This window comes from Natator depressus, chromosome 18 (genome assembly GCF_965152275.1).
Source record: "Natator depressus isolate rNatDep1 chromosome 18, rNatDep2.hap1, whole genome shotgun sequence".
Classification (NCBI taxonomy): Eukaryota; Metazoa; Chordata; order Testudines; family Cheloniidae; genus Natator; species Natator depressus.
This window is the reverse complement of record NC_134251.1, coordinates 19,286,670-19,313,089: the sequence shown is the minus strand read 5'-3', so window position 1 is coordinate 19,313,089 and position 26,420 is coordinate 19,286,670. Positions and strand designations below refer to the sequence as shown.

General features: G+C 41.9%; 1 protein-coding gene across 2 annotated transcripts in view; it reads right to left on the bottom strand.

The window, feature by feature from the left end:
* The window catches only part of PRDM16 (PR/SET domain 16), a 436,087-nt gene that overhangs the window by 362,523 nt on the left and 47,144 nt on the right, over nucleotides 1-26,420 (bottom strand). The window lies entirely within an intron of this gene.

Sequence of the window (26,420 nt, the reverse complement as noted above, 5' to 3'; positions counted from 1 at the left end):
ATATATGTATACACTCTCTCACTCTCTCTCTCTCTCTGATTATCCAGACACCAGGATCTGGGGCCATATGTAGACAATGAAAATAGGATGGATATTGTAGATCAGGAAGGACTTTGGTTCTTTTAACATACTAAAATATAGAAATAAATAGTAAACAAAAAAATCGCCGCGATGCAAGCAATGGACATGGGACACATCAGAGTGTTCTCGGCTAGGAACAATCCTTGCATTAAACTCTGAATAAGTGAATCATCATCCATATCTGATTTTTGTATTCTTGGGCCCAATTTGAACCAGGGCTCACTCAGTGCCAGGGCAACAATCTGACCACCAGGTAGCAATAGACCACCTGTGCTCCCTTTTTCTCTTCATCTCTCCACTGATACTAAGCTAGACATAAGCCAAGGTGCTCAGAGACCAAGAACTTTCTAAGCAGTTGAGGATATTTTCAGATGTTGTATTGATATAGAAAGGTAAGAACAACCTAACACTGTTGCACTGGAAGAATTATATGTAAGGAAATTCAGATGTACCGAAAGGTTTCTATTGTTTTATTTTCCCTAACTACAATACAAATCTTTACTGAAAGCAATAGAAATCTTTCAATACATCTACATTACAAAATTATTCCACTTGTTGAACTTGGTCAGGGGATGCTTACACTTACACATTCCATTGTATGTAAGGTTAATTAAGAATAGCCAAAGAACAATTAAATCTCCAGCTATCTTTGAGAGCAGGTGGCTTTTAGTTCTGTTCCGTCCAGGGCCTTTCCATGAACATGTAAAGATTTTCAGTTTATTCACACAAATGCACACATAACCTCTGACCAAATTGGCACATGAATATTTACTGAAATACAGAAGAAGGTAATTGAGTCCTTCTAGTCCTCTTCAATTGAAATATCATCTCAAGCTGAATGATGTTAAATGTAATTAAAAAGGATTCTGAAGGGACAAACCCATCCCCTGCTCACCCGTATGGCAGCACAATGGGCCAACCACTGAGAGAGTGGGCAGGCCTGATGGCACTTTATTTAACACGTCTATCTTGCCTTGATGAGCAGCTCACATTGTGAATCACAAGGAAAGACCTACTACCATACGAGTAAGGCTGACACAGTCTGCGACTGTTCATAAAAGGGAAACAGCGAGAGCTCTCTGCAGAGGAGGATACTGTCCCACTCCATCCCAGCATGGAATCGATAAGTTTCTAGATGAATTCACGAGGGAAGTTTGTTTGGAGAAAAAGCAATGTGCATTGATAAGAACCGCATCTGGAAGCAGCACAACTGTACAGCAAACTTCACCATGAGCAAAGATAAACCAGCCTATTAAATTATACTACCATTTCTCTCTTCATAAGATATTTATACCGACATGCATTCCTTTCCTTTTTAAAAACAGCGTCATACTACACCTTACGTCTCTATTAGGGCTTGCTTTCATTCCAATTAGGGCTCCAATAAAGACAAATGACTGTGGCAGATTCAACACATTTTTACTTGTCAAATACAATGCACATACTTTCCTCATGTGCAGCTGGCTGTTAAGGTAACTAGCAGCAGTGGCCTGATGCATTGCAGATAAGTGTTATTATATACATTGAGTTCCTCTTCAAGGGTTCTTCCTTGCAAAAGAGGTTTGTGAAAAGTTGGGAAATGCCCATTCTTTCCAACCACCCATTCTCTCTGGACATCCTTCACCCAGTGTTATAGATAATCAGGGAAACTAACATACATACATGCTGCATTCGGGCACCGGCTTAGGCCACAGAACTTTTGGCCTTCTAATTTTCTTAGGGCAAACCAAACTAAATTCCTTTGAGAGATGGAGTGGGGGATTGCTATGTAGGTGCCATTTATTTTTGATTCGGTAGGTCCAAATTGATGCTTCAACCGAGCGATAGGTTTGGTATGAAAGTTAGGCAAAAGAAGGACAGACATTTCTTGGTTTTTGTTATCCTGGAAAGCTCAGCTACACAACATGCAATTCCCCCGGCCTAAGGAACACAAGTCAGGGGTGGACAGGCCAATGAGAACGGATGCAGCAGCCCCTAGAACGGTCAGCTTTCTCCAGCTAAGGAACACGTTACGCATACATTACAGAAAGGAGCGGGCAGGAAAGAGAGTGGAAACATTCTAAAAAATGCTGGTGAACAAGGAAGTCCAGAAAAGGGGGAGCAGCATGTGAAACACACCTTGAACTGTTTCACTTCCTCACGCTCAGCACTATTATCTTACGACTGTTTGACATCTCGGGTAAGTGCCGTCACAGGAGGTCAAACTAGATAATCACCGTGGTCCTTTTTAGCCTTGGAATCTATGACAACCCATAACTGAAACTCTTTCCCCCACCACTACCATATGAGCACCAAATTTGATTCTGATCCTACTTGGCTCCCACAGAGCAGTGGCAGAAGCATCCAAAAAAAAAAGATAGCAACAGCAAGCTTGGCAGGTAGAAATTCTCCCTTCACTACCCTGCTTGTTTCAGGCTGGAAAAGGGGACATTTGAATCAACACACGAGTGGGAAGCAAAACTCAGTTGTTGTTTTGTAAATTTGTTCCAATAGTACCATATTAATAAATTCCAGGTTATTTTATTCATATCGCCCTGGAGCCTTAGCATGCCTTTTACGCCCGACTTTTAAGGGTCTCAAAGTGCTTTACATGTGCTAATGAATTAAGCTTCCAACACCCTTGGGAGGGAGGGACATATTATTTTCAGGATATACAAGGGGTAACTGAGGCACAGAGCATGACTTGCCCAAAGCTACATAGCAAGTCAGTGGTGGAGCTGGGAATAAAATCACGGCCTTTGTGTCTCCATATTTTTAGCCGTTCGATATTGCTCTAAACCTTAATCACTTTTCAGCGGGGAGGCAAGATGAAGAGGGAACAGAAAACTTTGCCACGGCAATTTTAAGTTCTGGATGATTTATAAGTATTGTATCAAGGATCGTACACACTGTGGCTGATATAAGACAGTCATACTGGATCCGTACAGAAAAGCTATCTAGCAGGTTCAGTAATTTTAGCAAATGGAAGGGGAAGCCCATATTAAGGACTGTACTAACAAATTATAATCAATAGCTTTTACATTTGTGTAAGGACATGTTCATGGAATATACCTACAGAGCTCTTATGATACCCATAGGACTGTGTTTTCCATATAAACTTTTCCCTGATCAGCTCTGTTTTCATTTGCATTCCAAAGTTTTTATGATTAGAGGGAAAAAATACAGAGCTCCTTTAGCAGGCCAAAATATATATTTAAGTATTTATTTTACAAAGGGTCCATATAGCTCCATGTAACTACTATAAAGTCTAATGCTTTTACATATAAACTCAGAATACTTTATTTTAATTACGCATCGTACAATTTTTTTTTACAAAATACGTGCATGTATAAATTGTTGCATGACAGTTAAACTTTCCACATTTTTTTTATATTTCACTGTATACATTTTGTCTGGGTCTTAATGCTGTTTCTGATTAAAAGCCTTAATTATAAACCCTGTCTTGTTCCAGAATACCCTTATATATATACACCTAAAATATCAGCTTGTTAGACTCCAATCATAAATATTTGGAACTTTCCAAAAGAGTTGCTTTAGATGAGCTCATGCCTATTTATCTAAAGTATCAAATGGGTAGAGAGAAGTATCAACAGAGAAATTGATAGGCGCACAAGTGGCTTTCCCCTGTCATTCTGAGGAGACTTTAAAGCTGAATAAATACCTTGAAAAAGCACAAACAATATACATATCTCCTGGGTTTTGAACCTGACCTTCCGAAGTTAAAAATACACATTTTAGGGGCTGATCCAACAAATCCTTAGTCATGTAAGCAGTCCCATTGATTTCAACCCTGTAAACCCATTGGTAAGGTTTGCAGGATCGGCATTTGAGGTCGTCATGAACGTTGTCAATTCTTTTGTTCTCTATAGAGAGCACAAAACAAGTTTTACACACTCACACTCCCATCGCATCCCCTTAGCATTAATTATCTCTAGAGGTTCACGCGCTGCTAGCTTAGAAAGTCAAAAGTTTTGGTGAATCAGAGGGTTTTCCCCCCATGTTCAGTGTCACGTGTATTTTATTAAAGCAAGTGAATAACAAACGTCTATTAACGACTGCACAATTTAGCTAAGAGCAATTTACTGGGGCTACAAAAGATCAATACAAATAAAAAAGTTTTTGGAATTCCTTTTAGTGGTAAAACATACTTTAACGTACACACAGAACAAAAAACATTGTGTGGACAAAAGTTTTGGACCTAATTTAGCTCTGTAGCAGATGGAGGTTTTGACCTAGGGAATGACTGAGAAGAGTACTGGAGCACTCAAAAGCAAGAGAGAGGCTCATCGGGGAAATTTCACTTCATGAAGCCTTTGGGTTCTTAGTACTAAATCCTCACGCCGATCAAGGGCTATACAAAATTACCACCAGCTTGGATGCATCTGGAGTTTCAATACTACTTATTGCCACTGGGCTGCTCCCCTCTGCTCTAGCTCGCAGCTGAAAGTTGAAAGGCCACCCTATTTGCCATGTGTTTGACTGCTGTTCTTTATCAGGTGCAGAGGAAGCGGGGCCGGCTTGGCAGGCTGTGAAAAAGGAAGGAAAGGAAGGGTGCAGCCGAGTGCGGTAATCGCAGCAGGACTCTGGACTGCCTAATCATGGGGGGAGGAGCATAATGGGACCTTATTTTTAAATAAATAAATAAATATAATCAGTCCTCATAAGTCCCTGGGTCTGTCAGACAGGAAATAAAAAAAGCTTTTATAGCCCCATAGAACTCTGCCAGGGAATTCTGGTCACCAGGGTATTGCTATATCCAGTATCGCAAAATGTCTAACTAGGAGAAATCTACTCGATCTCTAGTTTTGGGAGGTTAAACTGCCCTGACTCCATGGCTGGGCTTTTCAAAGGGATTTAGGATCACAAGTCCTACTGAAAGTCAACGGGTGGAATCCATGCTTCTAGGCCCCTGCAGCAATTTTGAAAGTCTCCCACTATATTTCCAATGGTGGCTCTTCCGTGTGACACCCACCCACCCCCCGCACACACACACACACACACACACACACACACACTTACTCTCCAAGAGGTGCTCAGCTGCTGGGGAATACCTTACCCACCTCAGGCCCAGACCTGCAATTGCTACTGAGATGCCTTGCCCTGAAGAGGGTTCAGCTGAGTGACTAGCTCCCGTTCCATGGGTGTTGAAGGCACTCCACACACCTAGCAGTGTGTACATGCTAAAAGTGAGACTATACTGCAGCCCCAACAGTATCATTTACAGGAGATCCTTTTGGGTTCTAAAAAGAATGAGATAAGTTCATGGAGGACAGGTCCATCAAGGGCTATTAGCCAAGATGGTCAGGGGCACAACCCCATGCTCTAGATGTTCCTAAACCTCCAACTGCCAGCAGCTGGGGCTGGACAACAGCGGCTGGCTCATTCGCCCTGTTCTATTCATTCCCTCTGAAGCATCTGGCGCCAGTCACTGTTGATACTGGGCTAGATAGACCATTGGTCTGACCCAGTATGGCCGTTCTTAATGAAGAAACAAATGCTGAATACAAAAGCTCCCATGCCTCTTCTTGGACGACAGCACAAAGGGGGTGTGGCTGGTGAAAATGGACTATTCCTGCACTCTGGTGATCCCTGGCTGTTTCGGGGTGACGGCAGCAGGTGCAAACTAGAGCAGCCCTTAGGCAGCATACAGCAGCCCCCCAGATGAGGAAGGTGTGGGGAGGAAGAGAGGGAGGAACATATAAAGGTGGTTTAGGTGCCATCACTGCAACGCCTTCCTTGGCTGTAGCTGAGAATCTGAGCCACTACTTTTAATCCATACACGCTGAGGTTTGCATATACTATCCTGTAATGAAACACACAGGGTAACATATGCCTATCCAAATCCACATCTATATAACGGTGCATCTTCTTTTATTGTTTTGATTTATATTTAAGGATGGGCAAGCTGCTTCTACATAACACAACTAAATATTATTGAAAATAAACACACACACACCCCATAAGCACCCGTGAATTCCATCCATTTCATGTCAGTCTGGATATTTTGTGGGGGGTTGGGGGTGGGGGGGAAGGAAATGGGAAAGGTTGCATCTCTATCACACAGCACAGTCTCTCCTTTGGGAGGGAAAAAAGGGGCAAAAATATGGATTTTAAAATAAATAGATTCTACCCCCTTGCAGGACAAAAATAAATAAAGTGAAAACACACACAACCTTAAATGAGAGAGGAAAACAGCTTAGTGTGCTAAAGTCTTGTCGACCCCACAAACAGATTCAGGAGGCTTGCAAAAGCATGAAGTTTCCCTGTTTGTACCATCAGACGAAGAACCTTTAAAATGTACATACCTGTCAGTCTATGGAAATTTTATTCTATAGAAGTTATGGTTGTTCCCCCCTCCCCCCACGCCAGTCCTCCCAACAAACCCCATTTTGTCTTAATTTAAAGTTTATTGTATGCAGGAGACGGGACTATGCTAGCAACAAATGCACAGACTATCAGCAAAGATCTCTCTTTTGTCCATACAAATGCTATTCACAAGGTCTCAAGCTCTCCTGCCTGATAGAGTATTGATCCCCTGGAGTGCAAAGTCCAGCGTGCCATTAGTCCAATCTGTTTTCAAGCTGACACAATCCCATCATTTGTCATCTTCTCCTGTCCTGCTGTGTTTGTTTAGGAGCAGGATATTTGCTTTATCTGTCACTTTCCAATCCTCACTGTATTCTTTACCCGACATGCAGTTTATTGGGTCCACAGTTTTCTCAGAGTCATTAATAAAGGAGATTATGATGTGCTGATGGGATCATTGAAAAACACTATTGCTTGGGAGGCGTTCAAACATTCACTTCTAAACATGTTTTTAAAAGGGGCCTATTTTGCCCTTTCAAAAATAAGAAATAGATTTGGGAGAAGGAATTTCTACAGAATATTTCATTTTCTACAATCAACATCTGAAAAAGATGGCCCGAAGGAGGTCTTACAGATAACTGGAATCTATGAGAGCATTTGCACATAAAAAAAGTGAGCTCACTTAGCACCTTTACATTCTTTTTCAAGGGAAAATAAAAATTCAGGATTGTGTCACTTGAAAGTGATAGGAGACCACACTTGAAGGGGTTCACTAATACGAAACTAAAAAGCACCGTAGTCCTTGTGTGTTTGCGGTATTATACAGACAGAAATTTTAGACACAAAAACCTGAAAGATCCTCAGTGCAGCGGGATACTTAAAAGCAGGACTGTTTACAACATTTTTAAGATAGAATTGAATTCGTAGAAATACAGCTCATTAAGATCCATTCAAAATCTGAATAGCTATTCCACTTCACCATGTTCATGCACCTTATTCTTCACTATTCATGAGCATTGGTGTCAACAGGGATTGGTTTGCACCAAAGTTTGGTGAATGGTTGATCTTTCTACAGGTATCTACGCTGGCATGCAGTGCAAGGGCATTTTCTATTTGTTATTCATCTGTCACGCCGAGGGGTTGCATCTCTTGTTCATAGACCATTCAAAGTTCAAACTGGCCTGATCAGCCACTCGCGTGTTCACAAAAACCAAACCAACCAGTGAGGTCACGGTCATCGTGGAACCCGAAGGATGAACAACGACTCAGTCAGTCACTATTTTCCATTTTAAAAGAGTCAGTCAGCCAATCTGGGAGCAGCAGTGACACTGCGTGTCAAGTGACCAATCGGTAAAGAGTAAGTAATCTATGAACACCCCTGTTATACTGAAATTTATTTTAATAAACTACCATCCTCCTCTAAACTTTGGTGCATACTTGCAAACAGTGAACACGTTCTCAGAATTCTGGATCGGTGCAAGAGAGATTCACAAACAGAAAGAAAAAAACAAGACTATATTTGTGAGCTCATTTGTTCACCTGGAAGAAATCATCAGGCTCCAGTTGCTTCGGTTTTAAGTGGAATCTGTGCCTTTTAAAATTTGCAAACGAATCCACTTAAACATTCAATATTTAATGATTACAGAAACTTCTCCATTATTTCTTGATCGCTTCATTGAGTTTTTAAAAATACAAACAGACAATCACCCCCAGTTCCAAACAAGGTTCAGTTTATTCTCCTCACTCAAACTCCCTAACCTCAGAACCCAAAGTAACGATGCAGCCACACACCAAATAAAGGTGGTTAATTGTAGAAAATGTGAAGCAATTCGGCGACTGAAGCTGTGGCTCATGGAGCTTCTAGGCAAAGGGAGCTTTTCCATTGACTTTAATGGAGTTGGATCAGGCCATCAGCACTGCTACTACTCCTGGCTACTACTCCTGGTTAGCTGGCACAGATACTATTGTAACCTACTGGTGAGTGTATGTTACAGGTCCCCCTCTGACCCACAAAGGAGCCAAGTCGCTGGCTCTCTGGCTAAAGCTGTAGAACCTCCTGATTTTCACTCTGGAGGTCCCCAGTTCAATCCTTGATGTCTTAGGCTATTGACGACAACCATCACACTAAACCCTGCAGCATGAGCTAATTAATTTGCATCAACTTGCTGATATCTTTATTCTATGTAGAAAGGTCACAGCCATGCCAAATCCTGCCATCTGGTGCAATGCATGCCTGTGTGTCTAATAGCAGAATATGCTGCAGTGGTAGATTCTGGTTTTCTGTGTTGTGTTGCTGTATAATAACTTATTAAAAGGTGGAGGAAAGAGGAAAGGTGACATCATTAGCTGATCTGCCTCACTCTCATCACTGAAATTTTCCATGACTCTCTCCTGTTCTACAAACAAATAAATATCACAAGTGGGCCTGAAATTTAAATGACCCCAATGTGTTTTCCTATCTCTGACAAACTTGAAACTTTCTCCCGTGAATCTAAGTAATAATAAAATACTTTAGGTGCTGCCAATCTACTTTTCTTTGTGCCCTCATCTGCCTTCTTTTCTTGAGTGCTCAATTATATAGAATGTATAAATATAACACCCAGTTCCTAAATTACCCAGTTACACACACACACACACTCACACACGGGTGGGGGGGGGAGGGTGTTAAAGTAGAAAGGAGGAAGTAAATAAGAAACCTAGGTAATTTAGGAGCTGGCATTCTACGGTTTCTGGAAATCTCTAGCAGTTCAATATCCCTAAGAGATTTGGATTAGGTAGGTTATAGATCACAGGATACACTCTTCAATAAAATTTTAAACATTCTCATTAGCTAACAGAAGTCTATACACAGAAAACAGCTGTACAGCTGTTAAGGATTGTCTGTGCTCATTCCGTGTTGTAAATGTAGTTCATACAGTAATATCAGCCAAGTGCAGCACAAGGGAGGAGAGGAGCCTTGCTACGCCGTGATGGAAAATTCACACTGGGCTCCAGATCCCTGTCACTCAATCTCACAGATGTTAACTGAGTTTACTGCAGCTTTCTGCTATTGCTTGCAGGTTGCTGAAGTAATTGGTTACAAAAAAAGAAAAAAAGTAAAATATTAATAAAATAAAAGCAAAATCTGCACAGCTCAATAAAAATATATAGAAGGCAGATTGTGTCTTCTGAGCAAGCAGCATGTGTATTTATGAACAAACAGGCCTCCGTGTTCTCTTCCCTACATATAGGGGATAAGGTTACATTTTATTTGTAGAGAACTTTATGGCAGCAAAGCCCTTTCATTTAAAAAAAAAAAAAAGAAAGAAAGACAGGAAAAACAGATGATCGTTACCCAGGAATCCTCATCAGTTCTTTCCTGATTGTCTGCCCTTTAACTTTTTAAAGAAATTTTTAGACAAAGATGCTTTCTCTCTCCACTGTGAAAAAGAAGGGAAAAGAAGAAGCATGGTTCCACCCAGGGGCTTTTTAAATCCCTTTAGGCAACACCCCGAATACAACATTCCTTTTAATGAAGACCTTTCTGGTATTCTCTTCTATATTCACTTTAAAAAAAATTAAAACTTCACAAGTTCATAAGCATGGATCCCCGGGTCGGACTTTTATTAAGTCTTTTCTATTTACTTCCTACCTAGATAAGATCTTAATCACAGCCCCCAAATTATCCGCAATGACATTTATCAACTCTAGTCATCTTTTCTTTAGCATGCTCCGCCTGACCAGTCGGCTTTTCTTCCACCCCTTCCTTTCAATGGAAGTTAATTTCGAGTACATGATTTATCTTGCTGGGCTAACAGCACTGAGGCAGCCCACCTTTTCAAAGGGCTGGCCAGGGAGTGAATTATAGCAGAGTTGTCCAGTGATTGCGTTCCATAGGGAAGGAGAATAGGCAGCCAGTATGTTGCCCCGATGTGGCGCTGGGACCTTTTCAGCGAGTGAAGAAAAAAAGATTAGACCTCTGGCCGTGGGGCTGACAGGCCAGCGTTATATCAGCAGACAAAGGCTCAAATACCTGAAAGGATCAGAACTCCATGTACTCCTAGATGTGATGTTGTTTACAACACCAGATGCTGACCCTATCCTGAATTTACATGATATCAGTGCAGCGGTCTTTAACCTTTACTCATTCTTCTGCCTGCATCTTCACACAACTATTAGCATACTGAGAATTAGCAATGACTACATTAAATCCACCAACACTTTGAAATCCTTTGCATGCATTCTGCCGCAAGCGTTGCTGAAATGTATAATTTCCCTGCATGCCCTGTATATATCCAGGGGCTCTGTTTGGTTTGGCAATGAGTTTCATTCAGTGTCTATTAACATTCAGCTTCTATTTGTAAAGGGCATGTACAACCCACTCAAGTACATATTTGGCACAAGCTACAGTCATTTAGTATTGGTCCAGGAGTACAGCTGGTGCCATCTGGGGAAGGATAATAAGAATCTTTCACAACAGCCTCAGAAGCTGCACTTACATATTTCTTCCTTGTTCTGTACAAATCTGGGAGGTGCATTAACGCAACCAGATTTAAAGTCTGGACCTACAAATCAGGACTAGATTAGAGATGGGTGAACCTCAGCAGCTGTGGAGGTTCTGTTCAGAAAAGCCCCTAAAAAGTTTGGATGCTTATCTGAATGCTGGGCCAATCTACCTAAAACCTCTTTGGTCACATGAGGACAGATTTCCAGCACTTCCGGGTTTGGGGCCAGCAGCAAGTACCACAAGGACCACCTTTTGCACAGTAATTCCACTTCCCATACCAATGGGCAGCAAGAAGTTCAAAGGGGCAGGAAAGCCATGGTTACTTTACAAAAAAAGCCAATTTCTTCAAACGTAATAAAAGGGACAGTTTGAGTTTAGGGCAAAAGCCCGACCTGATTTTTACCATATCTGAATTAGACGGCTCATCCCAACTAATAACAGCCGCTCTGTGGCCCAGATTTTCAGCAATTTTTGGGTGCCCAACTTGAGATACTTGAAAGGAGCAGAGGAGACTTACATGGCACTTTCTGACTATCAGGCTCTTAATTGTATTTCAAGTTGGGCAATTAAAACCACTTGAAAAACTTTGCCTCAGTGATTTATGCTTCAGCTTTTACTTATTTTATCTGTTTCTTCTTCCATTAAAACATATGCATTCATCTCTTGGGTCCACATGCAATAAATATAATACCATAAAAATTCCAAATTTCACTAATACTGAAATGGAAAAGAAAAATTCCTATTCAAATTACCACTTCCCCAATTCACCATGTTCAGACCTTCCCCATCCAAACAGGCCTGGGTTAACTGGTCAATCTGTTACCTCACCTTGAAGATCAACAGATTTGAAGCTCAGACAGATTGGAGGATGAATAAACTCTGGGGTCAAGGGTCCCTTACTGCAAATGCCATGCCTGAGCCGCATCTTGTTGAAATAAGAGGGCTGCCAGATCAAGATAGTCACCAGATCTCAGTTGGTATGATACCATGCCAGTGGTGTCCCAGTCAGCCAGGACCCAGACCAGCTGCCATGGTTTAGACATGGAAATCAATATCGGTGCTAAAGGATGGAGGAGTACAGTAGCCACAAGAAAGCCACTAACCAACTAAGCAAACAATTCTCAACTTCAAACCCCGTCCTTCCAGGGAAGGGAGGCTGAAAAATAACTGTGTTCCTGTTGATACCAGAACAATGGAGACTTTAATCTGGAGATAATGTTCATTCATTAACTTCATCATCACACAGACTTAAGATGACCACTAATATCTATGCATCTCTCAGTATGGAGGTATTGAGCCTACCTATGGCCAGAGTAGGTACTTTGTTACCTTCATTGGTTACTTCCTCTTCATCAGCTAGGTAAATGTTGTGTTTTCAGTAGTTCTTTTGCTGCTGGACCCAGCATTGCTGGAAATGAGGTCTCAGAGATGCTGGTGTTTCATTTAGTGTGAGTTTTGAGTGAAGGGTCTTATCTTATCAGAACCAATTCACCAAAAGTGAATACTGGGTAAATTTGTGAGGGGCCAAGGGGTTTCTGAAGATCAAATATTAATTGAATTTAATTTTAACTTTATTAATATTAACATGTACTTAGCCCTCTGAAAGACCAATATTGCCCCGTCCTAGTTGCCTACAATCTGGAAGACAGACAAGAAGGAAAATGCATTGGGAGACCCATGTTTTTCTCTGGAATCTATCACAATTTGTATATGATCACCTATCACCCAGATATCCGAGCCTTTGTTATGGTCCAGCAGTAAGGAGGGAATTCAATGAGAGATGTTTCCTTAAACACCAGCTACAGTGATCACAACTTTTGATAGACCTACAAATATTTAGCGCCAAATGGAGTTCCTCCATTATTTTTGACATAGAAACTTCTGTCAATATTTAAATTAATACCTGTGTTATTCAAAATGTAATTTCGGTAAAAATATTATGCTTTTTACATACATATTTTTAGATTTTTTTCCCCTGATTTATACCATAATATACAGCTGCTGCAATTCAAGTTGAAGAGACCATTCATAGCAAATAATTTATTCAACAAATTTAGCCTCTTTCTGTTCATGAATTATCTTCAAGCAGCTTACAATTTTCTTGAATCAATTTACCAAACAGTTTCTCAGCTTATAGGCTAAATACGTACAACAACAAACTACTTGTGTACAAGATCTGAATTTGAGCAGTGTTGGTCCATTTTGTTTGGATGGATAGTTCACTTAGTACCATTTCTCTCCCTGATTGGATGACAATTAGACTCTAGATTCAGGTACAAACACTTGTATTTAAATGAGTTCAAAATCTGAATTCTGCAAATATATTTGTTTCCACAAACCTAATAAACAATTTACAGATATAATTCCAAGAGGATCACTTGTTTAATTATTCATGAAAAATGAAAACAAAAAGGGATACAAATGCAGTCATATCAAATTCTTTGTGTGCATGTGTTTGTTTTTTTAATTCCACTGAATATTTGTGAAAATTTTGCGGCATTCCCTTATCCTTAGTTAACATTTTCAGACAAGCCAAGGAACAGATATATTAAACACGATAAAAATCAGACGTTAAACCAAGAAAAAAAAAGTTTGGTTATTATAAACTATGTATTCATCATTTAATCGCTCCTCAGTTAATTGTCTGGCACAGTCCCTGCACTAATATTTTGTCATTCATGAATAACCATTGCATATGGGAATACTGAGAACACTGAGCACTTACAAGGTTATTAAAAGATGTTTGACTTCTTGAAACTTTGCAAATCCTAATCATTTTAACATCTGTCTAGAGAACTGTACAAGCCCTTTTGCAAATTCATCCGTACAAAGAAGGGCCTGAATTAGCAATTGGGAAAAAAACACGAGGATAAAAAAGCACTTTTAGCTTTTACTGACTTAAAGTCTGCCAATTTTTCAAGGAGAGCAAGCAAGCACAATATATTTTATTCTAACTACAGCATACAAATTTGTACCCTACCAACAAACAGAGATGCAGGGTAGAACAAAGATTAGAAAGAAGAGAAGAGAAATCCAGTTTTCAGCTATGGACTATGCAATCAGTCCTACTGCAGAGCATAACATTCACTCTCATTCACAGCTATAGAGTGACAGCCAAATGTATCTTCCATAAACTGTAAACACATCTCTGTCCTTTCAATGGCATTTTTGTAGTCAGCTGTGGCCTGTGCTTCTCAGTAAGCATTCACAGAGGGGAATGATGTATACTCTGTTGGAGACAAGCTGCTTAGCCATCTTTTGCTATTAAATTTTATTTTTCAATTGTATAAGAATAAATAAGAAACATGCAGATGCGAAAAAATAATTAGGAGTAAAACAAATTAAAACAGCATTAGCCTTAGATATTAAAGGTTAGAAGGCAAGGAGGTGTGAAAACAGAAAATAAATATTATGTTTAATATAGTAAAGTAACATTTTGATGTGCACTAACCAAATCAATATTTTAAATCACAGTAGGGTGACCAGCTGTCCCGATTTTATAGAGACAGTCCCGATTTTTGGGTCTTTTTCTTATATAGGCTCCTATTACCCCCCACCCCTGTCCCAATTTTTCACATTTGCTGTCTGGTCACCCTCAATCATGGTAAGAGGACATGCATTTCCAGCTGGGTTAAGGAAATAAAAGATGAACAGATAGTATTTGGCGAGAACTTTAACATTTCACAGCTCTGCAATATCACAAGTTTGCATTAAGTGGCATGTAACTGTACTTGCATTATTGCTGTGTTTACATTAGGGTTAGCTTTGCAGATTGACACCAAAGAACTGTAAAACGGGTTTTTAAACCCCTCACCTTTGTAATCTCTTATTAAACACACAAGCTACTGTTGAAAAACCTGTGTGCTTAACAACAAGGCCCCAGTCTTGCAGTCCCTACTTAGACAGAACTTCCATTGACTTTGGTCATATTTGGGAGTTCTGCGTGAGTAAGGATTGCAGGACTGGGCCCAATCAGTATGTTCCCAACTCTGGTTGAAAATATCCCAAACCCACAAAGTGAGTGCTGTTTTCCTGCTACACTCACTCCTTATGCTAACTACAAGGCCAAGAAAAAGAAAAAGGAAAAAAAAACAACTCAGTGACCCAGCAGGAAATTTAACATTTTGTGAGCAAACAGCTGGTGAAGCACAAAGTGATGTTCACTTTGGCCCCTCTCTCCGAATACACAGACTGGACCAAGACAGGAAGGCTGGAGAAAGGCGTATGTGAATATGCTTAAATGACTTCCATGCTGGTGCACCATGCTCGCCTATCGAAACCCCGGGAGGGTAGGTGGAGCCACTGGAAGAGCGAAAGACGACCAGCTCAAACGCGGGAGGGCACACAGAACCCAGAGTTTAACTGATTGTGGGGGATGACAAATGAAAACCAGCAATGGGGATGTCAGTGACAGGGTCAAAACAAGGTGGGGGACACTGAATAGTAAATCCTGGAAAATGCCACCTGCCCTAGAACGAGACTGAGCCCTGGTCTACGCTGGGGGTGGGGAGAGATCGATCTAAGTTACCCAACTTCAGTCGACGTACTTAGATTGACTTACCGTGGTGAGTCGACTGCTGCTGCTCCCCTAGACCAGACTCGATAAATCGATCGCCGCCTGCCAGTCCAGCAGGCAGTGAAGACACAGGCCGAGGCCTTCTGTCAAGTCACAGGACAGAGATGGCACAGGAAGCAGCAATACAAGCATCCTCCTCGTACTAATGTGTCCATCCCGGTGAGGTGAGATGGAAGCTCAATTTCCTTGGCCTATTCAGGGCTTGTCCACTTGGCTAAGGCTTTGTCTACACACAAATTTGCACCTATTTAGTTAAACTGGTTTAGTTACCCTGTTCTTATTAATGTCAACTACACCAATATGCGCCTGATTTAAATGGAAATAAGAGCATCTACATGGCCTTGTGCGCCGGTTTATTTAAACTGACTAAAAATCACCTCTTAAGTTAAACCGTTAGAGCTGTGTGCATAGACAAGCTGTAAGGAAAGGCCATCATTAATGTCAATACTAAGCGTGGTTATGTTTGTGATAAACACATGCCCACCCTACACTGAGACCACCAGTTAGCCATCAGATGGTAATCACTGTGTTGGTACTGGGCTGGTCTGAGTTTGAACCAAAGTCCTAGAGCTTCTGAGACTCCTTTATCCTTTTTCCACAGTCCTCTCTGAGTCTTCTTTGCTGTTATTTAATCAAGTTATGCTAAAAGAAAGACCCCGCTTAAATAAAGCCAGTGATTGCCCTTGAAAAACCTGAACCACAACTTGAGCACCTTCTCTTGATGGTCTGTTCAAACCATTGAGAGTCCAAGAGATTGTGTACAACTAAGAACTAAAGGCCCAACAACCTCCTCCCTAGATTCCCCGGGGCGGAGCTGGATAGAGATCCCAGTTGTGGTTTAGTTGGGCAGAGAAAGGGAAGCACATCAACTACCTCTGGTTCAAGGATCAAGTCTATTGCAGAGGGTAATTAGCACCAACACACACCTGTCTCTGTAGTGAACCATGAACAACCCCGGATGACTTCCCTGTGGCTATCCATCAAGTGAAGCAGATGCTAAACTAAATCACTGGCAGACCTGATAGAAACCAACTTTTACGAGAAGAAATCACTGCTGTGTACCAGTGGATTAATTTGGGGTGGCATTTGGCTTGCAAGAGGAGGAGCCCATATAAGAGAAAGTCTAGTCACAGTGAAGGAACTCCATCCACATGGCAAATCTGATAAATTTATTATTACTAGTATTTTTAAGTGAGCTTGGTCTCTCTGGGTCACTTTACTCAAACCTACCCAGGCCCAGGAATAATGAGCTGAGGCTGGTTAAGCAGCTAATTAGCATGCTATTTGTTAGACGAGTTAAGAATGTAATTATTGTGAGTAGGCAGAGCTTGCCGATGGAATGCATTTTGAAGGTTACCATAGGAATCTTTCCTTGGTCTATTCATTCTGAGTGTAATACTAATCACTATCATAAGGAAAGGATTGCTTGGATATAGACTGTAGGTTAACATCTGATTAGATTTCCAGTGAACAAAGCATTTCAGGCAGTTTGTTTGTTAACCCTTTTCGGTCCAGCCAAAGTACCCTGACCTGAGGAAGGAACTCTGGGTTTTTCTCCCTTGTTTGAAGTAAAAGTATCCAGCTGTATAACTCAGGGACTCTAATTGCAGAAGGTAGGCTGAATACTATGCTGCAAATGAACTGAAATTAGCAGGGTATTTACCAAAACTGGCATGGGAAGCCATCTATTACCGTCTTTTTCATTTGTACATTGGTTGAGTTTAAAGCGTTCTGGATAATTTAAAGATGTGATTAAGCTGGCCATTGGGAAAAACTCTAGAACCAACACTTGAACATTATTATTATTTTTTAAAATACAGCTTTCCTTGCCATTCAGTGCTGGATGCTACAAAAAAGGCTCGTAAGGCACAACTCAGCCCTTGTGTAACGACCCTAATTTCAAATCCCTCACATTTACACCAGGGTTGACTTTGCCCTTAAAAATTAAAGCCACAATAGGAGTGGGTTGCAGGGATGTATTGCATCAATGCTTGAACATATGGGGCCTTCACACGGCACAGCAATGGCACATGAGCATCTAAGTACCTCTAACGTGCCTCTCTGGGTGCAAACATTACCAGCCAAGTAATGTAACCAGCAGACAGCTCTTTGGTGGCTGTTGTGATATACGTTTGGTGGCCTCTATCCCAGTTCCTAGAGAATAGGCCATCCACATCCCCATCACCACAACTGCCCGGTTCCGGTACAACCACACTGCAGCTGGGAGGGTGCTTTTCAGTGCGGGTAGACAGACACCTGCTAGCTCTGCTTATGCTACATGCTAAAAATAGCAGCGTAGCTGGGGGTAGCCTGGGTGGCCTATTGGGCTAGCTGCCCAAGTGTATTACCCAGGGGGTCTGGACAGGTTTGTACTCAGGTGGCTAGTCCAAGCCACCAGCTGTGTTACCCCCGGCTACACTGCTACTTTTTGCCCGCTGGCTCGAGCAGAACTAGTGCGTCTCTCTACCCAAGCTGGGAAGCAAACTCTCAGCTGCTGTGTAGATGTACCCAGATTGATGTTGGTAATAGTAAAAGACCCATGTGTAAGGGGATTGTTGCCCCCTTACTAATTTTCAGTGGGGGTGTTTTGGTTGGCTAGCTCCCAGTACTCCAAGGGGAAGGGTCGATGGGGAATCAGGACCCTGAGACTGACAGGCCCTAGGAACCATGGGGAGAGGCCAATGCTCCAGGTCAGCCTGAATGACAGGGCGAGCAGGCTAATCAGGGAGTCAGGAGGCCAGGGAGGTCCCGTCCTCTGTGTGAGCTGGAATTGCCTGGGTCAGACAGAGTGGGGCCGAGCTAAGGAGAAAGCAGGGGCCTGAGCTGAGCTGGGGAGCAGAGCTGTGCCAGATCCAGAGGGACCAGAAAAGCAGCCCAGAAAGAGCAGACCCTGTCCTGGGAGCAGAGCTGCAGCCCCAAAGCCAGAGGCACCGCCCAGGGAGCAGACTTGCCCTGGGAGCAGAGCTGCAGCAACCAGAGCCAGAGGGGCCAGAAAAGCAGCCCACAAAGCAGATCCGTGCTGGGAGCAGAGTCACAGAAGCAGCCTGCAGAGCAGACCTGTCCTGGGAGCAGAGCTGCAGCAGCCAGAGCCAGAGGGGCCAGAGAAGCAGCCCAGGGAGCTGGAGGCAGAGTGGAGCTGGAGCTAAGACAGAGTGGAGCTGGGGCTGGAGCTGGGGCTGGAGCAGTCAGGAGCCGGGTGTTACGAGCAGCTGGGGAGCGCGAGGGGGGACCCTGGGCAGTGGGCCCAGCATGAGGAGACACCTCAGCCAGGAGGCTCTGCAGGCCAGACTCGAAGGGGGATTGGTAACCCTGACAGCATGGGGGCAACGCTGGGAAGAAGGGCCCTGCCACCTAGAGCCTGAGAGCGTGTGGCCACCACTGGAGCGAGTGTCCAACCCCAGCATCCCTGCAGCACAGCCAGGGCCTGAGAAGAAGGCCTGGGACTTACAAGGAACTGCCCGGATATTCCAGAGACACTGTTTGTGATGTTCCCTGCCACAGAGCGGGTTGATGTGTTTCCTTTAACCTTTCCCATTTCCCCTTATTCCCTTTACAATTAATTGTTGATTAAATAATTTGCATTTACTTCAAATTGTATGTAATAATCAGTGGGTCAGAGAAATGCCCCGTGCAGAGAGAGTACCCCGGAGTGGGGACACCCTAGCCCCTGTCCTAGGTGACCACAGCAGGGTTGGGGGTCGAGCCCCCCAGGAATCCTGGGCCCAGCCTTGTTGGGGTTACGAGGACTCTGCCAGACAGGAGAGTGGAAGGGGAGTCCTCAAGGGCAGGGAGGCCACTGGGTAAAGGAAGTGGGAGTGAGGACTCAGATCCTTTCGCTAGCCCACTTCACCGGGGTAGTGCAGAAGCCAGGAAGTTCCCCACAATAGCGGGACTATTCCCCCGCATACACATGGATTGCATGGAAACCAGACTATACTCTCACCTTTAGAGGGCCTCCTTCCAGATCAGAGTGGAGACAGATTGGTGGAACGTTAGTAGCTGTCAAAGCTTCACTCATACCTGTGTCACATCATTTCTGTGGATAAACAGCAGCTCTCTGTTTAAACGGGACGCAAATCTGACACCTTTTGTTAAAAAGAATTCCTCCCCAACCTATCCCCACACCCCTCAAAAAATCACAAATAGGGGCAGTCGCATTTACATCGATACAGTTTTAAAGAACTACGGATGTTCATTAAACCGCCTCTGCATATTTTGCTCTCTTTTCTTGAAGCTGCCTACCAAAATTTCACAGTGATGTTTCTTAGCTATTCTCCTAAAAATATATAAAAAATGAAGTAGCGAACCCCACAATCTGAATGCATTCTGTGTCCCACACCATGCTGTTATCAACACAACTGCCAGGCCGAAACTCGGTGGGAATTTACAATTCATCGGCGACTAAACTATTTTAATGTTATCAACACATCTTTACCCTGGCATATAAGTGCATGACTTATGAAGAGAGAAGCAATTTGTTTGTGAATTTCCTCCTTTGTTATTGAAAGCTGCTGGATTTGGATGTATAAAAACCTGTGCCATTAAGCCACAGGGCAGAAGCATCCTATGGGCTAACAAGTTTGTTTGCTTGTTACTATTATTTTTTTTTAATATAAATGACTTTAAAGTAGCATTGTGTGAACTACAGAAAGTGCTTTTCTTAGACCCTGTTCTTCTTCCAAGGGGTTTCAGAATTAATACAAGAAAAAAAAATGAACTGAACAGAACAAGATCTCAGCTGAATAGAAAAATATCAACAGATTTCTATCTAAATTAATTTGTAATAATCCAATATTTTTAACAACCATCTAATCCTATGTATCTGTGCTTGCTTTCAAAAAGCGTTTGCATCCTCATCCAAGGAATTGTTGAATTTTCTCTGACATAATTTGTTTCATATTGTATCATTTGTTTCATATTCACATAGCATAAAGCTAAAAAACAGCTTCATAAAGTGAGCATTGTTGGTATCCATTCATTTTCAAAACACAAATAGCTGCTGAAAACCACCACTTAATTTTTCATTGATGGATGACAGTAACACTCCTCCAGATATTGGGAGGAGGAGCAGAGACACAGCTGATCAGATGGAGAGCAGGTCAGGAATTTTTTGATTAAACATTTTTTCATTGGGAAATGCTGATTCATCTAAACCAAAACTTTTTGAAGGAAAAGATTAGTTTTAACAAATTTCCTGTCTCAAACTTTTTTTTGGAAAAAAAAAAGTTTCAAATGGTTGAAACATCCCGTTCTTATTGTTTATATATATAAAACAAAATGGTGTGGGCTTGGGGGTTCAGGAGAATGTTTCACTTATAAATTTAAGTTAATTTATAGTAAAAAAAATTAAAATAAAATGAAGTCTAAATCAAAATGAAGCATTTTTATTGACTTGATACAAGATTTTTAGTTTGTGAAAATATTTGAGATTTTGACTTTTCATCCTGATTTGGGAAGGGGAAAATTTTGGACTTCTCAAAAATATTGGCAGGAGGAGGAACCAGTTTTCCGCTTAGCTCTAGTTAGATTAGGGTGACCAGATGCCCCAATTTTATAGGGACAGTCCCAATATTTGAGGCTGTCCATCCTGATTTTTCACACTTGCTATCTGGTCACCCTAAGTTAGATGTACCACAGAGCGTGTGCATTTATACTCAGACCACATACCATCTCACTTCTAATATGTCGTGGTAGGAAAGCAATCATTTTACTCTCATTTTCCATTTTCCTGCACCCTGTGTGTATAGTAGGTGTAAAATGCTATTAAATAAGAATTCTCAGCAAACTAACACTGGTGACAAGCAACTATTTGACAGGAAACCAGTGTACTGATTATACAAGGTGCAAAGCAGGAGAAAATAAGCCCTTTGACTTTGCAAGTGCCTAATGCTTGCTGTTTTAGTCAGCATTTGCTAATATTGACAGCAAGTGAGTTTTGTCAACTCGAGGACTGCAGGATTGGGTCAGGAATTTGCAAAACTCTGTATTATCAAAATGGTAGAAAAGAGTAGATCAAAATTTGTTATTATTATTATTATTTTGTAGACAAAAGGCCCCCAAAACATATTATTTCAACCCAAGTTATTTTCTCAAACTGGTTTATAAAAAAAAAGAAGCCATAAACAGAAACCATTCAACTAAAAGGAATAATATTCCAAGCCAGTTTCCACAAGAACACCAAATTCAACGGTCGGGGGGGGAAGAAAGGTATTCTTTACAGGCTATTGTTTCCAAGCCAGCTCTTTCACTCTATTTTTGGCTAATTAAATTAATTTGGCAAACAGGTGTAAACCCATTTGTTTAAGCAATGGTTTGGGTTGCTAAAAGGAGAGATTGGAGGTATTTGCACATCCAGAGATTTGTACAAGAGAGCATTAAACCCCATCAACAAGAGGAAACTTCACACAGGATGCAGAAAATCCTGTTTAGCATGTACCAAAATGTACCAAATCCTAAATGCAGTGTCCTTTTAATCCAACAGACTGAAACCAAGGAAAGTAATAATCAGCAGGTTTCTTAATGTGGATGTTTTGGCCAACTACTTTGCATAGGATAGGTCCTTTGCACCGTTTATATTTTCATAACTTAATATTGTAAATAGAGACACATAAATGCCTCTGTCCTTTGACATTTACACAGTATTCACAGTTGGTTACATTCTCAGTTTGATTCAAGAATACTTAATATCCAGCCTTTACTTTCAGTGGAGGTTTTATTTACATGCACTCAACCTCACAGAAATGTATACCAACTCTACCAACAACAAAAATCAATATATAGCATAACCTTCAATAGGTTAGTTGTTATTAAGGCCCTAATGCTAAATAAAATCAAAGGGCCTGATTCTGATCTGATATATACAATGGAGCCACCCCTAATTTACACCAAGGTACATAAGATCAGACCCAATAGCATCAAAAGTTCAACACTAGTTTGGATCAACTGTCCTAATACAGAAATAAACTGCAAGTGAACACAGCTAACATGTAAAAAAATTTTTTTTAATTTCCTTGGAGCAATCGGACAGAAATGAACATCAGCCTGTATGAAAGCCACATTAGTGAGAGGGTAGCCTCTTCCAGCTAAACTGCCACAGGAATGTCTTTCAATATATCATTGATTGCAGAGGTCACTACTCAGTCTCCAAAACCCTACGGAGAACAACTGAGGAAACATCCTCAAATGGATTTCTAATGCACCAGGCTCAATTCTCAAAGGTGGGCACATAACTGGGCACCCATGTCCCACATTTGCCACCTCAAGTGTGCACTTTGGAATCCAGTTCTTTGAACCATGGAAAATAGGAGGCAGAACCCGTTGCCTAGGGGAGCATATAACAGTAGGATTTTGCATTCCTTGGACCAGATGATGCCTTGGTCTTGCAAGGACGTACAAAGGGAGGAGTTCCATGCCAAGATCTTCTCCCCCTTCACATATACATCCAAGAGCCAGACAGGGCCATGAGGGAGGGGAAAGGGTGGAAGAATAAGGATGAACCATAACTCTGTACCCCTCTCCTCTGGACACTGACCAGCAATGCCACCTAGGGAGAAAGATTTTGGGGGGAGGAGCAGAGGCAGTGTTCTCTGAGGGCACCTGGGGTTGTTATAACCTGCTAAAGCTCTCTTCCTCCTATGGCATTCGCAGGGGCTGTGCATCTCAGCACTGCCCCCAACACAGAGCTGTGCCAACTTTTGCCTTGTATTTGCTGCAGCTGATACTCCTCCTTGGGCACACATTCAGCCATTAGAGTGAGCAGAACATGTGATAAAGGCAAATATCAGGCCATTTTTGTTTGGTGTTCATCTCAGGATAAAGTGAGCAGGAAAGCTCCTCCAGTAGAGAGCATCCAGTCCATGCATGAACACAAGATCACTTCCATTTTCCTTAAGCCACCCCTCCTCTGCTATGGAGCTCCCACAGCCTCAGCAGGAACATTCCTTTGCCAGAGCTATTCTTGCATTTAAAGATTCCCTCCCCCCCCCCCCACCAACTACTTCACCAAATATCTATTTTAATGGTGACAAATCTGGACAGTCGAGCAAAACGGCCATTTCGTTTGCCTCGTTGTGTAATAAAAATCTGCTACAACAATGACTGTCCTCCCTTCCCAAGTCCAGAGCACTTTCTTTCCCCCCTTCTCCTTCCAGATTTGCTCCTGTTTTTCGTCTATTTGTGAAGGTGCCCAAGACAGGAGCTCACTTAATACGGTCCCTTACGCTTGTGGCGTAACAGCCTATTCAGTGCAGATAAGCCCCTTTAGAAATGAAGGGGAATTTAATTCAGTGCTTGAGTGACAGCAGGAAGATTTATCCCCTCACTAGACAATACGGCTTTTGGGGCTTTAATCTTGCCCAGACAATGGGCTGTTTCTCGGCCCTCATCTTGTGCTTTTCCCACGATGTTCGGTGATTAACCAGGGCTCCATTGGATGGAAGCCACTATCTCTCGTTTACGAGTGTTTGCGCCTCTGTCAAGGACGGAGGAGGGAGGGAGAGAGGTGGGAAGAAGAGAAAAGGGGAGGGGGGGAACAGTTTAACATCTCGAAATGTCTATTTGCAGATACAGCCTGCATGGCTACAAGGCCCAGGCTTGGGCTTCATGTGGACGCCAACATGACCTGAAGTAGGCAGGGCCAAACGAGGAAGCAGATGGACACCTGTTAGGATCTCCCTGTGAACACTGGAATCACCACCTTTGTGGATGAAAATGGGCAATTTCTTTTAAACGAAAGGAAACTCCTTCAATTATTTTACCGTGGTCTCTATTCAAGAAAGCACTTAACATGAGCTTAAATCCCACTGGGATTTAAACACATGCTTAAAGTTAAGCACATGATTAAGTGCTTTCCTGAATATGGATTGATTTCAGCAAGTTCTTAAGTGCTTTCTTGAATCAGGGCCTATATCATCCTTTATGGTCAGATGCTAGAATTCTATAGCTTCTCAGTCACATTCAGAGTTGTTCCGAATCTATAGCGAAGGACAACTTAATAAAAACCTAGAACAAAAGACCTTCAGAAGGTATCATGTGCAGTAGACAGTTTCTTACAGATGTATGCAGCATTGCTGTAGCCATGTCGATCCCAGGATATTAGAGACAAGGCGGGTGAGGTAATATCTTTTACTGGACCCCGTTGGTGAGAGAGGCAAGCTTTGGAGCTATACAGAGGAGCTCTTCTTCAAGTCTGCAAAGGTATTCAGAGCTCACAGCTAAATACAGACCAGAAGAAGAGTTCTGTGTGGCTCAAAAGCTTGTCTCTCCAACAGAAGTTGGTCCAGTAAAAGATATTACCTCACCCGCCTTGTCTCTCTTGTTCCCGTTAGAGTCAAGGGAGCCCTTCGGAGACGTATTGCTCTCCATCCATCTTATACAGGTCAAAACCGGAGCAAGTAGCACTGTGGGCAGTGTATTTTATTGCTGGGCATTAATTTTGATCTAGGAAAGGATGAGACCAACCCACCTTTTCTCATTGTTAACCAATGGGATAAGGTGGCCACTGCTTATTATTTTTATTTCTTTATTTTTCTTGCAACAGAAAAAATAAAACAAAACAGAAACAAAGTATATATAAAATCTTTCCTTCTGAATCACAATATTGTTGACTCTCACATTTCAATGTGAGATGAGAATGGAGGTTTTATACTGTAGTAACATCAGATAATTCCAGCAACACATTTATTACAATAACACTGTCAATGTATCCTTAATGCTTCTAGTTATTGAAGCATTTCTGAGCCAAGATCAGTTTATGGTAAAAATTGATTTATTGCCAAGTTTCTTTCAGCCTTTGTTTGTATTTTTGTTTTTGTTGTTTTTTTTTTTAAATTTTATTCTCAGTTTAGTGTATGGGTGAGTGCGGGAGGGAATTAAGATCTTTGTAATTAATAAGCCATCAGCAAGCAGCTTTCAGGTGGTGTGTCTTTCATCACAGAATCTCTCAACACCATAAGAGGGGGCATTACTTCCATTTTATAGATGGGGGAACTGAAAGGTTACAGATCCAATCCAGTGCTCATGGAAGTCAACAGAAGGATTCTCATCAACCTCTCAATAGGCATCAGATCATGTCTTAAGTGACTTGTGCAAGCTCACATGGTAAGTCAGAGTAAAAGACTCAAGCCTTCTTCTCTAACCGCTATACAACACCAGCAGATGCCATGTACTTTCTTCGCACACAAGTATGTGTTGCAGCAAACCAAGCTAAATAAAAGTGGGCTACTGTGCCTTTGATGAGGGGTTCCCAAAGGAGAACTCTACTTTCTGCTCCCAAGAACCTTCAACACCTGAGGAAAACAAAATAGGTTGTACAGTGAGGCAGGACACTCCCACTGAATGCCTATGCCCTGCCAGCCCAGGAACAAGAGATTGTTAGTTATTACCATTTATTACTTGTATTACTGTAGTGCTGAAGAGCCCTAGTGAGGGAACCAGGCACCATTGTGCTAGGCACGATCCAAACACAGAACAAAAAGACAGTCCCGGCCCCAATGAGCTTATAGGCATTGAATCCTGGTGTTGTGTGTCAGTATGGAGCTTAAGCCTAGGGCCAGCTAGCTGGTTCAAAGATGCCTTGCCTTAGCTAATGGTCAAGACCTATAGCACATCTATCATTCTCTAATCCCAAAACTGCATATTTGGATGACTTAACCAGCTGGAAAAAAACCGCTGTTGAACTCTCTTTGGTTGATGAGAACACAACCGCAGCTGAGCCAAAAGGCAAAAATCACATGCTTCTCCCTGAGCTAAGAGCAGTGATGACTGTGTAATCCAATAGACACAGCTGAGTCAAGCCCACCAACAGACTCAATGTCCCACTCGCTTAGATCATGCACTTGTATAATGCAGAAGATGTCCGAACTGTGGTATACCCTCTTACTTTGACAGAATGTTTGCATAATGAAAAATGTGGCTGCTCTGATGTCTAGGAATGATTAAAAGAAGAACTGGCTCTAACCTTTCCCCTGAATT